The sequence below is a fragment of the Plecotus auritus genome, assembly GCF_963455305.1.
Source record: "Plecotus auritus genome assembly, chromosome: 1".
NCBI lineage: Eukaryota > Metazoa > Chordata > Mammalia > Chiroptera > Vespertilionidae > Plecotus > Plecotus auritus.
Window position 1 is genome coordinate 185,905,386 of NC_137770.1, and position 21,207 is coordinate 185,926,592.

A 21,207-nucleotide genomic window follows, 5' to 3' on the forward strand; every position below is an offset into this window, starting at 1 on the left:
ATATGCAAATTAACCATCACTCCACTACACCCACAGCCACGCCCACAAGCCATACCCACAAGCCAATCAGGTGCAAGTATGCAAATTAACCCAGCCACAGAGAGAGCAGGAGGGAGGCTTGGGTATACCTGGCGATGGAGGAAGCCAAGCTTTCTGCACACCCTGCCTGGCCCAGGCCTCCACTCCAGGCTACAAAGTTTCAATATAGAAGATAAATAAATCCCAACAAAAATGGCGACAGCCACGGAGCTGGAGAGAGCAAGAGGCTAGGGTTGCCCCAGTGATGAAGGAAGCCAAGCTTCTGCAGCCCTGGCCTGCTTGGTCTCTGCTTAAGGCTACAAAGTTTCAATTATACAAGATAAATAAATCCCAACAGAAATGACTGCAGCCACGGAGCGAGCAGAAGGCTTGGCTCCGCTCCAGGCTACAAAGTTTCAATTGTAAAAGATAAATAAATCCCAGAAACCAGGGCCTCCACTTGGGTCGCCGGGGGCCCTGGCCAGCCTGCAAACCACCACAGGCCCCTCGCCCAGGCTGCCCTACACCCCAAGGGAACCCCCACCCTGATCCAGGACATCCTTCAGGGCAAACCAGCTGGCCCCCACCCATGCACCAGGCCTCTATCCTATCTAATAAAAGAGTAATATGCAGATAGACCATCACTCCAACACACAAGATGGCTGCCCCCATGTGGTCAAAGATCCTGCCCCCATGTGGACACAAGGTGGCCACCCCAAGATGGCCAGCAGGGGAGGACAGTTGGGAGGGACCAGGCCTGCAAGGGAGGGCAGTTGGGGGTGACCAGCCAGCAGCAGAGGGAAGTTGGGGGTGACTGGACCTGCAGGGAAGGGCAGTTGGGGGGGACCAGGTCTGCAGGGGAGGCAGTTAGGGGCAAACAGGCTGGCAGGGGAGCAGATAGGCATCAATCAGGCTGTCAGGGGACTGGTTAGGGGGTGATCAGGCTGGCAGGCAGAAGTGGTTAGGGGCAATCAGGAAGGCAGGCAGGCAAGCAGTTGGGAGCCAGCAGTCCTGGATTGTGAGAGGGATGTCCGACTGGATTGTGAGAGGGATGTCCAGGTGGGATCAGGCCTAAATGGGCAGTCAGACATGCCTCGAGGGGTCCCAGATTGGAGAGGGTGCAGGCTGGGCTGAGGGACAGCCCCCCGCCCCCCGCACCGTGCACGAATTTCATGCACTGGGCCTCTAGTATATACATAAAGCACATAGACACAGACAACAGTATGGTGACAGCCAGAGAGAAAAAGGGTGGGGTAGATGGAGGTAGGCAAAGTAATTGTGGCGGGGGGTGGGGGGGAGTTGGGTCAGAAAGATATTTTACTTTCAGTGATGGGCACAAGATGCAGTGTGCAGATGATGTTTTGTTGTGTTGTACACTTGAAACCAATATGGTTTTGTTAACCAACATCACCCAATAAACAAATAACTAAATAAATAGAAATTGTGATACTTCTATTTCCAACACATACTCACATTTTATATGTACTTGCTTATGTTATTAAATGAAACAAAATTCTCATTATATTACAAAAACAAAATTATAGTGAAAGTTTGGATGGATGAGAAAGAAGAACTGGCAAAAGCAGGAAGCAAAGACCTTCAAATTAATTAAAATTAATTTAAATAACAATTTTAATTTTAAAAACATATTCTACAACCATATTGTGTAAGAATAATATTATCTTGGGAATCATTTTAAAATATATGAAGAATTGCATAAAATTATTAATATCCTGAACTAATAACTGATTTGAGAAAGAATACAGAAAAAGAAATGAAATAACTATATTCTGGAAATTTTAAATAAAACTATAAAATGTAAAAAGTAACATTAAATTTAGTCAAGCTTATCTCACATGTTCCAAAATTTGGTATCTTTATTGTTTTGTGCCAATAATAACCTTTCATCTTGTTAAATTTTTGGATAGTCATCAGGTTTATTAAAAATTTTTGTTCCTCAAAATCACATGTTTTTAACCAACTTTACCTTGTTTGCAACAATGTACTTCTTGTCTCAACTTTTGCATAGTTATTTTCACCAATCTTATATTGTGCAAATATTTCTAGAACAAAATTAAAACCTCACTAGTGATAGAACATAGAACATTGTAAAAATGTTCGGTTTGTATGGTTAGCAAGTTTATTTTATTTTTAAATATTTTTAATTAATTTTAAAGAGAGGAAGGGAGATGGTGTTAGAAAAACATCTGTGTGAGAACAGAATATCAATGAGTTGGGGATCAAGCCCCAAACCCTGGCACATGTACCAGGAACCAAACCAGCAACCCTTCAGCAAACAGAACAACATCCAACCAACTGAGCCACACAGGCCCAGGAAATCAATTTCATTTAGTATAACTCAAACGCTATTATGTTTGGGGCATGCAAAAATATATCCTTGGCACGTTAAATGCAAGTAGAAATAATCAATGGCTTTCTAAATATCAAACATGAAACAAGTATTTATTAATCTCTCCTGACTGCAGAGTAAGAAACTTATTGATAAAATGGGTTTATTTTTGTTTTAATACATAGAAAAATATTATCTGATGAATGTTATTAGTTGAACTGTGCGACCTCCCATTTATATGTTGAGATCCTAAACCCCGGTACCTCAGAATGTGACTGTACTTGGAGATATGACATTTAAAGAGGTAATTAAATTAAAATTAGGATGGGCCCTAATTCAATATGACTCCATCAAAGCCCCCAGTTGGCCATCATCAACAACTGAATGTAAATAAAAGGGCTTTGTATTTTGGCTGAGGCCTTAAACATCATAGAGCAGAAGGAAACTCCCAGCTTCACCCTGTCTGAATTTCTGACCCACAAAAATCACGAAAGAGGAATGATGTTCACTGTTTTAAGCCACTAAGTTTTAGGAAAATTTGTTACACAGAAATAGATAAGGAACACACACTCCTATAGAACATTTTTCATTAATAACGAAAATCGATTTTTATGCCTCAGGAGAGACTGCTTTCATTAAAATTGTTATCTAAATGATAGAGGGGAGAACAATTTCTTGCCATGAAGACTTGCCCATATGTGTATGTGTAATTTATGAATGAAAATTATAAAAATGAATGGTTTAAATTCTCATTCAAATTCTCATTCAGCTTTTGTCTATAGCTTAATACTATGGAAATTATATATATATATATATATATATATATATATATATATGGCTATATAGTCTGGTGAATGTACTGATTTTCCAAGTTATATTTCTCATTTCAAACTTAAAAAGATCCTTGGGGCTATTTTGCTATAGCAAGTACAGACAAATAAGTGTCTGCTCTACCACTCCCAGCAATATTTTATGAATTTCCCAAGCACAAGATGAAATCATAGTTGTTATCCATTCTGGGAAAACATGCACTATAAGGCCTATATCATTTAAATAATGCTTAACCTAAAATATCTGTAATCTAATATCATAAACTCCAAAACACAGAAAAAAAAAATTAAAAGGAGGAAAAAGAAGGTGATTGATATAGTCCAGTGGTCAGCAAACTGCGGCTCGCGAGCCACATGCGGCTCACGAGCCGCATTTTGCCGCTCTGTTGACTAATAAGTATGCCGACCACTGGGATAGGGGCTTAATCACAAGGAACAACAACAGCCTGTAATTATTGGAATCAAGAGTCTAGGTCAGTGGTCAGCAAACTCATTAGTCAACAGAGTGGCAAACTGCGGCTCACGAGCCGCCTGTGGCTTGCGAGTGGCAGTTTGCCAACCACTGATATAGTCTATATATGTAGAAACCTAAGCGACTGTTACAACCAGTGACCAGAACGGACCAGAATGACTGGCACAACCAGTCGATTGGTTGCTATGACATGCACTGACACCCAGAGGGCAGATGCTCAATGCAAGAGCTGCCCCCTGGTGGTGAGTGCGCTCCCACAGCAGGAGTGCCACTCAGCTGACCAACTCGCCCAGGCAGCCCACCAGCTCTGATTCCCTAAGTAGTCCTGCAGGTCCAATCTCTGGAGAACAAGCCAGGCACTGAGGGACCAGCACCGCCATCACCATCCTGACAGCACAGCCAGCCTTCTGTGCCCGAGGCCCCTCCCTAGATGCTCTGCAAGGAAGAAACGATATAAAAGCAGCCTCCAGGTGGCTCCCGATACCGGCGCAAATGTCAGCAGGACGGATTCAGATCCCAGGCCAGCAAGGACATCCTACAACCAACACGGAGGGCCAATCGCATCCTGGCCACCCCCCACCCTTCTCGGGACCCCACCCATTCACGAATTTGTGCACTAGGCCTCTAGTAGAATATAAAGAATTTGCAAAGCATTCCTTATAGGCAATAGATAATGTCCTCAGGGGAAGGGTAGCTAAACCAAAATGCATTTAGTGTCATTCTTTCTAGATAAGTGTGTCAACATTATACACTGTAAAGAAACATATTCTACCTGGATTTGTCAAAGGAACAAGAATAAAACCACTAACAAATTTACATTTTCATGTTATAAAATATCTTTTAAAACTTATGGAGAAAATATTCCAATTATATGTTAATAAAACTATGTTGAATATAACATTCCTAGATGTTTTCCCATTTATTAGACAAAAGTATATTGAATTTCCATATGTGTCACCCACATTTCGTCTCTTATCAACCCAAAGTTGTTTTGCCTTGGGTACTTTCTTAGGTGTTTGTTTGCTTGTTTTTAATGCTGATGATTATTACATACAATGCAATATGAACCAAGGCAATAATGCAAGTTTTAGTTTATAATCTTCATAGAAATTATAAACTAACACAAGTTGAAATAGTTATTTAGTAGTCATTTTAAATATATAGTATCCCATGTAATTTAATTAAATAAAAAAGATAACTTATTCAAAAAATATTTGTTAAATCTCTACCATATTCTAGGTTCAGAAGAAGAAATAGAAAAAATATCGCTGTTCCTTTAGGGAATAATTGCTATTTGATTTCAACAACATTAGAAATGTACTGGTTTTTCCCTAGCCTAGCCAATTTGGCTCAATGGACTGAAGGGTCCTGGGTTCCATTCCAGTCAAGGGCAAGTACCTCAGTTGCAGGCTAGATCCCTGACAGGGTTGTGTGCAGGAGGCAACCAATTGATGTGTCTCTCTCACATTGATATTTCTCTCTCTTTGTCCCTCCCTTTCCCTTCTACTCTCTCTAAGAATCAATGCAAAAATATTCTCTGGTGAGGATTAACAAAACAAACAAACAAAATGTAGCGGTTTACTACTCAGGTTCTAGTAAGAGTAAATATTATAGGCATTTTTGTTAGTTTTTTTTTTTCTTTTTTCACAAAGATCTCAGTAAATCTTCTCTTAGATCTTCTAGTCCCTAATTTTTGTACTAGATTAAATATCATCAACCAATAAGTAGTTACTGAATAAACAAGACTCTTTTCCTAAAGAGTCTTGTCATAGTCAATGTTATGTTATCTCTTCTCCTCCCCTCCCTCTCCTTCTTCCTCCTTCCTTTGCCCTCTCCTCAGCTTCCCCCTTCTTCCCACTCTCCCCTCCCTCTTCTTCCTCTTCTCCCCTTCCTCCTCCTCCTCTCCCTTATCCCTCTCTTTCTCTCTCTTTCCTCTGTCCTCTTTTTTGCAGTAACTTTTTGGCTGACCAGACCAAAAGAACAAGTATCAAATGAATTATTAATCTTTGTTGAAAAAATCACATCAGCTATATGAAGAATCTCTCACAGGTTATGAGACATAATTGATAAGTATTTAGTTCTATAGTACTGATGGGTTATTTAATGGGCTTCACTTGCAAAGTATGAGGAGTAATATAATCTACATAATGCCCATCTTCACTTTTAAGAAGTTAAATAAATTGTTCAATTATCTCCTTTAGAAAAACCCACGCTTCAGAATTTTACATGAGTTACAAATCACAAAAATATATAAAATCTATAGTTTCAATAGGTGATTTAAATAACAAAAATAATTCAAATATGTTGCAGCTAATGGTTTAGGCTGCTCACCCCTTGCTATCATTAGAAAAAATTCTGAATTTCAAAAAAAAAAATCAGCTTCCCTTTGCCTTCTCTATTCTGTTTCATATGAAGTAATCACCTATTATTTTGGAATTTGTTCAGTCTATAGTTAAATTTTCACTTAGAATAGAAAGTAGCATTATCAACTAATTTGAGTATGATTTGGTTTGGTAATAAAGAGGCAGATAGTGCAACTGTCCAACTTAAGTAAAAATATAGAAGTCAGAATAAGGGTGGCCTTTGAGGAATTTCACATAACTACAACCGCTGGTTGAGGCTGATAAAAGTCAGGAAGTATAATTGAATAGATAAAATCACATAGGGACCAAGATTATACTGAGCCATAAATATCAAGCCAAGTTGTTGGTATTTTATCCTGTAGAACCCAACTTCTCAATTCATAAACAAGTGCTAAATTTCACAGGAACTAATCATGAATAATATATACTGTCGGTCCAGGCTCTAGAGGCACCGAATCAAATAAACCAATATATATAGCAACATTCTGCACATTCAACCAAATATAACAAGTCACTGTAACAGCCCAGTATTTCCATAGGAGCACCATACTGTTTAGGAGGGAGGAAAAAGGGAACAGCAGCAGCAATATCAAACTTAATTTCCTCTAGGTCTCTCCCTAAGGGATTAGTTATCTGAAGGAATCTAACCTTTCATAGTTTACTAACAAATCTCATAATTCTGAAGAAATATTTTCTTTGTTACAATACTGCCTTTCTTTAAGCCCCATTAATCTTTCTGGATGATGGAAGTCATGGCTACATTTTATGTCACTAACATGTCCAGAAATTATGTACATCTAAATAAGCATACTTTAGTTCACATTCCAAAGTAAATTGAAATTTCCCAGTCCACAAGATCTTGATAGATGCAATCACAAATTTTCCTTTAGACATTCATTGAACACCTTTTCTGAATGGCTGCTGCTGTCTGACCAGAGGAAGTATCACTCTTTGAAAAGCTCTTTAATGTGAATGCTTAATAGCCAAATCCTTTGACATGAGAAATAATTTGTACAGGTCCATGAATGATTTTTAACCCTTTTGATAAGGGTATTTTTCAAATATTATATGTATATAAAATAGAAAATTATAATATTTAAATTCTGAGATATATCAGAATTTTAATATATTTCTTGGATTATAAATATTTTATTTGTGACCAAATAACATAGAACATGGATTCATTAATATCAGAAAATGTCATTAATACTGTTCCAATCTTGCATCATAGAATATGATGTCATAATAATGAAAGCTTTGTCGTTTACTATAGGAAGTACAAATATTAGCAAACATCACCCAAGATTAGTGTCCATATTAAAAATGGATGCTAAACTTGTTTAAAAAATTAAAAGATGTGATTTTTTGATAAGTTGGCAAAACATAAAATAGCTATGAGTAAAATGCCAGCTTTGTAAAATCCCTATAGGGGTAGCCCAGGGTCCATGTTTCAAATGGTTACGCTTTAGCTTTACCCTCACTTATCTTCTCCTTTCTTTGTCATCTTGAAAAAGAACAAATAGCAGTTAAACATTATTAAAGTGTAAATAATATCCTCTAGCCATATACTAAACATGTCAGAGATTGATTCTGGCTTTCAGCACCTATCAGAAACTCATGAAAACTTTTCTAGTCTTGTCTTGTTTTGCCTCGTCTCCAAATCCTCATCCACCAGAGATTTCTATAATCTGCTATTAGATACAGCCAACTATTCAGAGTATAGATACAAGGTTCAAAAGCACCTGAACCAAAAATTGCTGACTCTCACAGGTGTCTCGTAATTGCATTTTCATAATAAGTCTAATTTGAGTACTGGTGTTCTAAATTGAATCATTTCAACATAGATAATTGCTATGGACTGAATTATGTCTCCCCAAAATCCATATTTTGAAACCCTAACCTCTAATGTGATGTTATTTGGAGATGGAGCCTTTGGGAGATAATTAAGTTTAGATGAGGTCATGCGGGCAGGGCCCTCATGATGGGACTAGAGCCCTTAGAAGAAGAAACACCAGAGTGCTCGGTCTCTTTCTCTCCACTGTGAGAGGGTCACTGTAAGAAGGGAGTTGTTTACAAGTCAGGAAGAGCCCTCTCACCAGAAAATGACAATGTTTAATCCTTGATCTTAGAATTCTAGCCTCCAGAACTGGGAGAAAATAAACTTCTTAAACCACTCAGTCTGTGGTAGTTTGTTGTGGCATCCGTGGACTAAATAAGACAATAACATAGACAAATTTTGATAATTTTGAATATGAATAAAATGGTTTATATAAAAACAGCCTTAAAACAAAAAGGAAGCAAAATCCCAAATATTGAATTGTCTAGATTTTTCTTGGTTTGAGGAAGTCTCCAAAAGAAACTAAGATCCCAAAATGATCTTCATAAAGGATTCCTTAACTAACGTGAAAATCTTTAAACTATCTCTTTAAGACACTTCAAACCATAACTTGAACCTAACTAACTGCTGTTATCTTCTCTCACCTACTACCACTGTCCTCTAGTCACAAGAAAACCCTTGAAGCTAAATTGCCTCTTAAAGCTAAAGCTCCCTGAAAGTAGGGCAAATCCCTTGTCTTAAGAGATTTAAATGTTAATTCCAGGTCTCTGTATGACCTTGGAGTGAATATTTAAGAATCTGCAAAACCTACACAGAAGACAAACATATTCTAAGAGAAATTTTTAAAATAGTCCTGTAAACAGATTGCTGCTGCTGAACTTTGAGGGCCTGCTGGGAACAGGACTTCTATAAGGACAGTATGTCTGGAAGGCTGTGGTCAAGGCCTTTTTTTGCTGACTATAAGCTGAGCTCTGGAACCAGAGGGAGCACCCAGCTCTTGTTTATGCTTGAAATGAAACTGAATTCTATCTAGGCAAGAGATGTGTTTATGTGTACAAAGCAAAGAACAACACAGTGACTCCTGGTGGCAAACCAAACAAAACCAGAGTAATCTGGGGAAAGGTAACTCGTGCTCATGGAAACAGTGGCATGCTTTGTGCTAAATTCCGAAGCAACAACCTTCCTGCTAAGGCCATTGGACACAGCATCTGTGTAATACTGTACCCCTCAAGGATTTAAACTTATTGAAAATAAATAAAATAGATTTGGAAAAAAAATTGTCCTGTGAACATATAGTACTCCTAGGTCCATATCAATTGGCACATACGTTAGTATCTTAAGAAAAAAAGAAGAATGAGAATAACAAATAGAAAAGATTGTGAGACTCACATAAAACAACCCAAATTACATAGGGAAAAAAAGATATTTAGAAAATCTGTACTGTGGAACAACATCTTTTAGAGAATCAAATCATTCCTCTGCACAGAGTACACTCAAATCCAGTCCAGCAAGCTGGAAAAGATGTGTCCATCGAAGACTTCAGGGATAGACTCTGTCTTTAGACAGTACTCAGAAGTAAATTCGCAAGCCCAAGTTACCCCAGTTCTCCTTACAGTGTGTGTGTGTGTGTGTGTGTGTGTGTGTGTGTGTGTGTGTGTGGCCTTAAGCCAGAATTAGGAGATATAAAAAAAAGGGGGATACTTTGGAAGAGTCTTGGAACAGAGCAGAATAAGACTCAAAATACACTGCTGCCTCACTCAACTCCAATCAATAAGTATTGGGGTAGAGATGTGTTAGAAGTACAGCCTTTTGCAAATAAGTTAAAAGAATGTGCCAAAACCGGTTTGGCTCAGTGGTAGAGCGTCAGCCTGCGGACTGAAAGGTCCTGGGTTCGATTCCGGTCAAGGGCATGTACCTTGGTTGCGGGCATGTCCCCAGTAGGGGGTGTGCAGGAGGCAGCTGATGGATGTTTCTCTCTCATCGATGTTTCTAACTCTCTATCCCTCTCCCTTCCTCTCTGTAAAAAATCAATAAAATATATATATATATATATAAAAAAGTAGCTCCTTTCTTCATGTACTACATTTAAAAAAAAAAAAAAAGAATGTGACAATATTTATCAATTACTAAAAATCAGTACTTTAAAGTATATTCTCTTATAAGTTCTGTTACAATGACAGTAACCAAAATTATATACGAATGAAATTATAACTGCATAATGTTTTACCACTCAGGTATTTTTATTATTTTCTAATGGACAATAGCATGACAGTTTAAAAATCACACATAATGTAATTTTTCATATTTCAAATATGCTCATATTGATAAATCCATTATTTCATTATTTGTATTGCCCCAAATAAAAATTCCTTTTTAATAATTTAGGACCAGAGTGTAATCAACTTGGTCTTTGACAGTAGACAAATGACAGATAGATGGACAGATAGATGACAGAGAGATAGATAGATACATATAGTAGGACCCTGTAGCTGTCTTTTTAAAAGACAATATCAATTTTGATTAAGGTCAGGGATGTTGATCTACCATGAAATACCTTGTTTTCCTTCAATAAATCCAGTGCATTTATTATTGGATTTATTTGAATTTTTAGATTACAAGTTTAAATTATTTTCACAAGTTTATGTTATACCGGTATGTGAATTAGCCCTTCCTTTTCTTTTCCTACTAACATCATCTTTCATTATTGCTCTTTTATAGTGCTAACCAGTTTTTCATTTTGTTGTTTGTTTATGTTTAACAATGTCATTATAAGTATGTAATTTTTATAGAATTTTATAAACATTATAGAAATATATCAACCTTGGCCTGTATAAGAATAAAAAAGCTATATAATAATGGGTGAATCAGATTTTGAAAGTATCCTAACTAAACAAAACATAATATCTGTTTGAAATAAATGATTCCATTTATTGTCTCCCCATGTTAATTCCAAGGGATCACTGGTTATATATATTTATCCAAAAAGCACTGCAATCTACTCAGTTTCCTATAACTTTCACATTTCTGCAATTGTGCAAAGATTTTTTAGTTTCTTTTCTTTTTTTATTATTTAAAGTATTACACATGTCTCCTTTTCCTCCCATCGACCCCTCCCAGGCTACTCCCAACTTAGTTTCTTAAGAGAAATGAAAAGGGCCATTGAATTAGTAATGATGATGGTAATGGCATATAGTAGTTAACTTTATCGAATTTTCTGTATCAAGCACTGAGAAAACCTTTTTAAATGTACTATTTCATTTAACCATCACAAGAACTTCTTCAAGAAAATTGTATTATTTATTTATTTATTATTTACTAGAGGCCCAATGCATGAAATTCATGCACTGGTAGGGTCCCTAGTGGCTGCAGGCTGCCAGCCCCAGCCTCCCTCACTTCCCGCCACCGGCCCCACCCCTTGGTCGAATTCCAGGAAGAACTCCTGGAGGAACTCCTGGAGGAACTCCCAGTCAAGGGGACAATTTGTATACTATGCTTTTATTATATAGGATTCATTTATTTACACAGAAATGTGGAGATGTGAATAAAATGCTCGCACAGCTAATTAAGTGGCTAATCCAGAACTTTAAACCAAGTCACTTTGATTGCAAAGTCCATGTTTTTACTTACTCTTGACAAAAAATTCCTATCACAATTAGCCAAGAGTAATAAAGCCTTTTGAACATTAAATCACAACTAACTATTCAACGACCAAAGATCATTTTCATGCATTCAAACATAATATTTCCAGTTCTGGTACTTATGTACCCAAGTAATCAGGAGTATATTTTTCAGATTTAAATCACGTTAGTACATTAGAAATATTATATTAAGGCATAAACAGTCTGCTGGCCTCAATGTGCTGATGTGTCATACAAACAGAACAATATAAAATGACTGCAGACCACATTATCTGCATTATCTCTAACCTTTCCTACAACCAGCAAATTTGGTTTCATTATCCCCATTTTACAGGAGAGAAAGCAAATGGATTCAGGGATATTAACCAATTTTCCAAAGACAGCCACCTAGTAAGTAAAAGGGGAAATTTAAAGATTTTTGCTCCCACCTCTGTCTTCCTATCTCATCATGCTATCTCTGTCCATTATGATGGATGTCAATTATAATTCAAGTTTCAAAAAATATGTAGATAGAAGTATATACATTTATATTATTCATTTATATATAGAGACATATACAAATAAAACATGTCCACATATATTCAATAAATAGGTTGAATATAAATTATATCTCCATTACATAATTTTCTAAATATGTATGGCATTATATGTGACAGATGTATCAGTTTTTTATGGTATAAACATACTAGATTTAGGGTCAGAAAATTTGATTCTTTTAAATAGATCTGATTTTAACTATATTACTTTAGGTCTCAATATTTTTGGAGGACTAAAAATTAGATGATTTCTGCCAAAACCGGTTTGGCTCAGTGGATAGAGCGTCAGCCTGCGGACTGAAAGGTCCCAGGTTCGATTCTGGTCAAGGGCATGTACCTTGGTTGCGGGCACATCCCCAGTAGGGGGTGTGCAGGAGGCAGCTGATCGATGTTTCTCTCTCATCGATGTTTCTAACTCTCTATCCCTCTCCCTTCCTCTCTGTAAAAAATCAATAAAATATATTTTAAAAAAAATTAGATGATTTCTAACTCTCTTCTAGCTATAAGCTCTTATTCTCAGCTCAGTTTTTTGCTTTTCTTTTTGAAATATAAGTGGTATTCAAAAATGTCCCTTGATTCACAATATTCATATCATTGCTAGGCTAAGCATAATTGTATCTTCTAGCTTGAGACATACTTTTGAGACATAGTTTTCTGCTGAAGATTCATAACAGCAAATTTATAATTATCTGCCTTTTATTTGGAATGTTGTTTGTTAAATTTTTAAAAAAATAAGGCAAATTAGCTTCTAGAAAAGGACATTTTCATTTACCCTTGATGAATAATCCATTAATCAAGGCAGGGCATCTCCCTTAGTATAACTGATTGTGCAGGTATACAAAAGTAAAAACACAATCCTGTTAGTAAGAACCGCTATAGATTTTTTGTTATGAACCTTATCTGAATTTAGTCTTGACCTCTATCAAGTATATCTTACTAGTATATGTAAATGAAAATGTAATTTTCTACTACTTTATAAGATCCTGGATACTGAAATTTTTGTACTTTGACTTAAGTTAGGAACATTGTAATCCATTTAAGTTTTTAAAAGTATTTAAAATTAAACAAATTAACAAAATTAAAATAGTCCTTGTGTTTAACTAGCTTTAGTTTCTAAAAAAGTTATCTTAAACTATTTTAAAGTAGGCATTAACAAAGAATATTTTAAATATATAATGAGTCTCTATCATTTACTGCCCAGGAAAAAAAAAATTAATGTTGATTGAAATGTTAAGTATCATTATCAGTGGCAGCCATAAATTACACAGCTTAAGTGAAAAACAATTAACTTAACATGTTGTCATATTTATGATATGCACAAATCAGCACAAATAAAACACTGCTAATCTGCCATCACTTAATGTTCCCCACCCTCTTGCAAAGACTCAAAAATAATTACAAGCCAAAGGAATAAATTGTAGTGGCCTAGTATTAATTTACAAGAAGAATACAATCCTATTATCCCACTAAGCTTATACTCAAGAGATAAACATTCCACACAACCCATCAACAGAACAAGCACTATACTGGCATTAATTTTATTAGTTTCTTCCTCAATAAATAATAATTACAGGATATAAAATTTAAGAGGACAGAATCCTTCAGAAATAAAAACATGGCTTCCGGCTCCTATATTATATATTTTCTTGTTTCTAAGAAGTTCACTAATTTTTTTTTTAAATATATTTTATTGATATTTCACAGAGAGGAAGGGAGAGGGATAGAGAGCTAGAAACATCGATGAGAGAGAAACATCGATCAGCTGCCTCCTGCACAGCTCCCACTGGGGATGTGTCCGCAACCAAGGTACATGCCCTTGACCGGAATCGAACCCGGGACCTTTCAGTCCGCAGGCCGACACCCTATCCACTGAGCCAAACCGGTTTCGGCAGAAGTTCACTAATTTTAAAATGAATGGGTCAATATTAAACACTAGGATGTGTTTTTTTTTTATTTTCATTATGTTGTTATTATTGACTAAACAAAAGCTTACAAAAGTTGGCAGAAAACTTGGACAAAAATATTAGTAAATTTGAATTTCTTTCTATTCTTCACAAGTATAAATTTGCTATTTTTCTTGCTTCTTTACAATGATTACCTATTAGTAATGCTGAGTAAGCTATAGTACTATGAGCTTATTGAGACATTATTTAAATATATATTTTTATTGATTTCAGAGAGGAAGCAAGTGGGAGAGAGAGAGAGAAATATCAATGATGAGAGAGACGCACTGATTGGTTCCTCCTGCAGGCCCCACACTGGAGATGGAGCGTGTAACCCAGGCATGTGACCTGGCCGGGAATTGAACCTTGACCTCCTGGTTCATAGGTTGATCCTCAACCACTGAGCAATACTGGCCAAGCGCTTAAAATATTTTTAATGATGTTTTCTTATTAGACTCAAAAGTCAAAATTAATCTTCCTTATATTAAAAGAACATAATGAGCCCCGGTTGCTGTGCTCAGTGGTTAGAGCACTGGCCTGAGCACCTAAGGGTTGAGGGTTTGATTCCTGGTCAAAGGCATGTACCTTGGTTGCAGGTTTGATCCCCAGCCCCATTTGGGGCATGTGTAAAAGGCAACTAATGGATGTGTCCCTCTCACGCGGCTGTTCCTCTCTCTCTCTCTCTCTCTCTCTCTTGCTCTCGCTCTCGCTCTTGCTCTTGCTCTCACTCTTACTCTCTTGCTCTGGCTCACTCTTGCTTTCCCTCTTTTTCTTACCTCTCCCTCTGCCTCTCCCCCTGCCTCCTCTCCCTTTCTATCTTCCTCTCCCCTCCTTCCTTCCACTCTCTCTAAATATCAATGGAAAAATATCCTTGATTGAGGATTAACAACAACAACAACAAATAATAATAAAATAAAATAAAAACATCATGAAATGAAGAAGAGGAAAGAATGAGAAAACTGATGATCCTGACATAAGACTACTAAGGTACTTTTCACAATCATACAGAGGACAACACACCCACATAGATGTCTAATAAGAAAATAAGAAGAATAAAGTAGAAGCAGGAGTCTGGAGTAGGGTTCACTAAGAAAGATAACCTAGCAAACTGCTAAAATTGTATGAACTCTTTCAAACCCCAACTTTGATCATAGTTTTCCCCTGTGTAGAAAAATCTTTACCAAATCTCCAACTACTCAGAAAACAGAGCCTAAACTCCCTAGTCTGGAGTACAAGCTTCCTCCAACCATGTGCCACTAGCTTCACAGGCTCATATCTCATCCTCCTCTTGCATCGCACCAGACTACCTGCGATACCCTGATTACCCTTGTTTCTGGTCTTTGCCCAGACCATTTGCCTGCCTTTAATGTGCTGCTCCCTTTCCTATTTTTGCCCTGAAAGCTACTCCTTATTCTTTAAAACTAAAATCAAGTGTTATTTGTTGAGCCTCAGTTGGGTTTTAGTAGGTGCTGTGGTTCCTAACGTAACCACAGCACATTCTAAAGACTTGGGAATTTTATGTCATAGTGAGGCTATTAAGTCTGAAAAATATGATGACCCCATTTTCCACTGCATAACAATATGTAGAGGTAAGAAAGGGTTAAAAACTCATCTTCCCAATTAAAAATGGAGAAGAGAATTATTTAAATATTATAAACTAGTAGTAAATTGTTCTCCTATTGTCTTCTTTAACCACTTACACCATTGTTTTCATATTAAAATCAAATGTCAAGAACACTTTTGCTTAACTTCCAAGAACAAAATAAAAAGGAAGAGAAAGGAATGAGAAAGCTTGTCTGTGAACTGACATCACTAATGTAAACCAAGATTCTAATAAGAACAACCTGACAAATAAAAGAGAAAAAATTCTAATGAGAAAACAGAAGACAAATAGACAACTAAGAAACTGATTCAACCATAGTTGTGATTGAAAAGTAGCAAATTCAAGTAATATAAACATTTTAAGTATCAAAATAGCAAAAACCTGAAAATGGTATCAATTCTAAAGAGAAGATATGCTAAAGTAGTTTCCCATACACAGCTGTTGATTTATAATTTATCTTATCATCTTGACATATAATATGCCAGTATATAGCTAGACAATCAAAATTATGAACATTTTTATCCCAAAATTCCATTATCTTCTCTCTCCTATAAAATTAGAGTGCAATTTTTATGTGGAAGAGTACAAATGAAGATATCATAAAAGAAAAAGATACACAACTATAAAAAAATCTGACACAAGTAAATTTTCCAAAAAATTATTGTACTTTATTTTTGAGACTTCAATGTTATGGTAAAGAGCCTGGCTCTGGATGTCATGCCATCTAACTTGCTGGCCAGCCCACTGATTTGTTTCAATAACTCCAAAATATTCAATACTATTTTAAGAAATTATTCAGTAGTATTTATTGAGTAAAATGTGTGTGAGACACTATGCTACTAGTGGTACTACTGCCGTTATTATCATGCTATAGATAAGAAAACATTAACAATTTTAATGTCTTGGTATTATTGGAAAAATAGTTTTGACATATTGAATTCCCAGACAGGGTTTGGGGGAACCTTCAAGAGGCTGCTGACCCTACTTTAAGAACTAGTGGTCTAAGAATGTCATAATGGTAACTCCACCTCCTTGAAAAATAAGTCAATAATAAGAAATTTCATCAGGATAGAGAGCTTATGGAATTTTTTAAGAGGTTATGTGTATGCTGTTCATAAAGAAAAAAGAGGAGACAAGGAAGCCCCCAAATTATTAACTTAGCAACTGAAAGAATGGACTTAACTGCTGAAATGAATAAGACTCAGAAGAACGAATTTTCAAGGCCTAAAGATTAAAAAGTAGGAATTTGGTTTGGGATATATTCCAGCGGCCTAATTGATATCCAGGGAGATCTCAAGTAGGTAGTTAATATATGTGTTGAGTGTGGAGAGATTTCTGAGCTGGAGATAGAAACTTGAAGCTGTATGCATTAACCAACACAAAGCTAGGAGACTGGATGAAATAATCAAATGTACAGGTGTAAACAGAATTTTTTAAAGGTATGGGAACTGAGCCTAAGAACATACCAAATATTTAAGGAGCATGGCGATGAGAAGCACCCAGCACAGGAGATTTTGATGTAGACAGAAAAACAATTAAAGGTAGATTCCTGGAAATCAAATAAAGAATTTATGGAAGAAGGAATAATAACTCATATTTACTAAATGTTTAATATTTTCATATTCAGTATTCCTTGTTTACTACAATCATTAGCTATCCCATATAATAAAGAGGTAATTGCAAGTCAATCCAACACACAAGATGGCCGCCCCCATGTGGTCAAAGATGGCCACCACAAGATGGCCGGCAAGGGAGGGCAGTTGGGGCAATCAAGCCTGCAGGGGAGGGCAGTCAGGGGCGATCAGGCTGGCAAGGAAGCAGTTAGGCATTGATCAGGCTGGCAGGCAGAAGCAGTTAGGGGCAATCAGGCAGGCAGGCAAGCGAGCGGTTGGGAGCCAGCAGTCCCGGATTGCGAGAGGGATGTCCGACTGCCCAGGCAGTCGGCCAACCCTCGAGGGGTCCCAGATTGGAGAGGGTGCAGGCGGTTGGGCTGAAGGACACACACCCCCATGCATAAATTTCATGCACCGGGCCTCTAGTACCTTATGATTTAGATATGTATTTTGCTCACTTTACAGTAAAGAAAAAAAATTTTAAATGTGCTTAAGTAGCTAAGTGCACAGAGGTAGTGTCAGAACTGAGGATCAAAAAGAAGTGTGTTCTCCAATTCCATCCAGGTAAGTGAAATAAGCCAGTCAATGAAAGAAAAATACCACATGATCTCACTCATTTGTGGATAATAAAAAACATTATAAACTGATGAACAAAAAGATAGATACAGAGGCAGTAAAGCACCAAACAGACTGTCAAATTACAGCGGGAAGGTTAGGGAGAGGTGGGGGAAATAAGAGGTCAATCGAAGGACTTAATATGCATGCATATAAGAATAACCAACGGATGCAAAACATTGGGGGGTGAGGGCATGTATGGGAGTGGGGTGGGGCAATGGTAAGATATGTACACATATAATACCTTAATATAAATAAATAAATAAATAAATAAATAAATAAATAAATAAATAAATAATTGTGGCTGATTTCAGATTTGAGTGATAATAGACAGAAAACACAATAGGTGATTGTGCAGGACAAAAGCTAAGCCCCTCCCCCTGTTTTAAATCCAGAAAAGTAAATTCTCTTTATTATATATGCCTCTAAGACTTTATTCTTTTAATAAGAAGATTCGTACCATAACTGTTTCAATATTTTAAAAATTTAATGCCACAAATTTTAACTAATTCCTCTGTCATGTAATAATTCAAATTGCATTCATTTTTTATTTAAATCCTTTATTGTTTAAAGTATTACATATGTCTCCTTTTCCCCCCCATTTGACCTCTCCCTGGCCGTTCCCACTCCCAAGCACATGCCCTCCCCCCCTTATTGTCTGTGTCCTTGGGTTATGCTTATATGCACCCATACAAATCCTTTGGTTGATCTCTTATCCCCTCCCACACACACCTCCCCTGCTTTCCCTCTGAGGTTGGACAGTCTGTTCTATGCTTCTATGTCTCTGAATCTATTTTTGTTTATAATTTATGTTGTTCATTATATTCCACAAATGAGTAAGATCATGTGATATTTATCTTTCTCCGTGAAATAAGCCAGCTGGAGAAAAAGAAATATCATTCATTCTTTTAATACACCATTTTGAGGACCTATGATGTGCCACAATGTGTTTATTCTCCAGTAATATCCATGACTGTCAGGCCCATGGGAAGATCTGGGGGTTCTAGAATGAGAAAGTCGGGCTGGCCTGCAGCAGAGCCACCACGGATGCCAGGGGGACCTCATTAGTGTCCATGGACATTTCCAGAGGATTGCTAAATTCCCCTCTCTACCTAAGTATCTGGAAATCGATGGGATCCTAAGATCTTAAACATTGTAACAGTGGGTGGGAAACTGACATGGATTTCATTACTTTATGTTTGGAGCTATCAGTAGCAGGAGACTTGTCCCACACTTGACTCTCCAGAGTTCTATTCCTATCAAAGGCAAGCTCTTGGGCAGTTTTCCTAAAGATTTACAGAATCCATCGAAAGATGAATCATGCATGTTCCTTTATTTCATTCTTCTTTCTAACCACACTAATTCCTCTGCAGAGCTAGTCAGATCCATATAACTTTAACTTAACTCACAGCTGAGATGTCAAGCAAAGGCCTACTTTTCTTCCCTAACTAAGTCGTTAGTGGTAGACATTTGTTTCTATGTTGTCATGACAGTGTTTTTTGTCACTACCCTTACTTTAAGGTCCCGTCATCAGATTTGTCGGTGTGAATGTACAGCCAGGTTAACTTAAATGATTCCTAAAATGAAGAGTTTTGTTTTTATAAACTATATCAACTGACTCACTACCATCAATTTACGTAATGCTTGATAGTTGCAGTTTGGAGACTTGTTTTCTGTTACTTTTTTTCAGGCACAGAAAGCTTTGCTCATGACTCACTAATGTTATCCATCTAACCATTTAAACATTTCTCAGATTCTTATGATTATATTCCATTTCTTCCTCTACATTTATTTCACTGGAGAGTAGAGTTAGATATTTGAGTGGGTTGAGATAATAAAATGTGTACATTGTAGGAAATCATTACTTCCTTCGGGCTAAAGATGTAAAAAAGAACATAAATCATTCATCTCTGTAAACTGAGCCTCTTGTGAAATTAAAAAGAGCCATCAGTTTTACCTTTGAAGAACTTTAGTTGTTTGAGCGGAGCAAAATCAGCTGCAAGGGTGCTTTCCCTCAATATCACTATTTTTATTCCAGTCCTCCACCCATCACTCCCTCCAAGGAAATTTAAACTATTAAGATGCGAGCTTTCAGTAAACCTTTCTTTCTTTAAGCCAGCGTTACAGAGATAAAGTTAAAAGTCCATAAACATAATTCCTTAAAATGAAAACAAATTCTGTGAGTTCTATTTTTCTATTCATAATCTCTTCTACAAAAGAGATCATCTTCTCCTTAAACAATTTTACTTAGCCTAAATTTAGATTTATGAATGTAATAAAACACAAAAAATATTATTTCCATTTCTAATGTTTTATAATGCTCACTTGGATTTCTGCTATTGGTTAAACTTGTTATCACAGAAGTATTGAAATGTCTTCAAATTCTTTGCTAGCTCAGGCAATACTGCAAATGCTTTCCTATTGAAGTTCTAAAGATCACCTTGTTATTCATTAGTCAGTTATCACACACACACACATCACATTTATTATTTATTATAGGCTTTTACGTATTATCTTCTGGATAAAAGATAGTGTTTGACACATAAACATAGGAATCACATACTTTATTGTAAGAAAAAAAATCTTAAAAGAAAACTTGCTGTATGGCTTTCACAGGTGGTGAGTTTGCTATGCTTCTAAAGCAATGCTATTCCTGAAACACTAACCAGTGTGGCTGCTAAAATATTTAAATATTCAAATCCCCGAGAAGCAATGAGAACTGTCAATTAAATAGGACTTAGCTATGTGACATGTTTTAATTTACATATGCTTTTACAGATTACTAAGATAATGTGAATTGATTTTCTTTTTGATGAATTTCAGAGTTTCTACAAGAGATTTAAATGCATATAAACTCTGCACACAAAGGCAAAAATATCCTTGAAAATGGATTTTGACATTATCACAAATGATTTTTACCTCCTTTTTACATTTTAAAAATATTTTTTGCATAGTTGGGATCACTTTCTTCCTTAAAGAGAATACATCTGAAATAGAAATTCAAATGTTAGATATAGCTGAATATGGAAATATTCATTTTCACAATTTATCAGAAATTCATTTAATGTATAAATAAGTCCAAATTGTAACTGTAATCTTATTAACTTATACAAAAAAAAAATGCCAATTGCAACCCTCTTTGGAAGTGTACCAGGTAGAAAATATAATTAATAATTAGTACTATACTTTCTACGTGACTTTTCTCTTTAGCAATTGAGTAAATGAAAATGAGTGCATTACTTTTCTTCATCCAAAAGCACTTTGACTAAATAATAATCTAGCAAATTTCTGATAAATAGAATTTGCTTTGTAATAAACATGATATGGTTAGAGAAGCATCTGTAGTTACAGATAATTTTTCTTTATAAAACATTTGAAATGCCTCCTGA

General features: G+C 36.3%; 1 protein-coding gene and 1 pseudogene across 3 annotated transcripts in view; one reads left to right on the plus strand and one right to left on the minus strand.

Moving 5' to 3' along the window:
* CCSER1 (coiled-coil serine rich protein 1) overlaps positions 1-21,207 on the minus strand; it is a 1,252,026-nt gene that overhangs the window by 984,069 nt on the left and 246,750 nt on the right. The gene's annotated exons all lie outside the window — the stretch shown is intronic.
* LOC308250402 (large ribosomal subunit protein eL33-like) lies at positions 8,790-9,109 on the plus strand (annotated as a pseudogene). Its single transcript has one exon. The product of its transcript is annotated as a large ribosomal subunit protein eL33-like (transcript).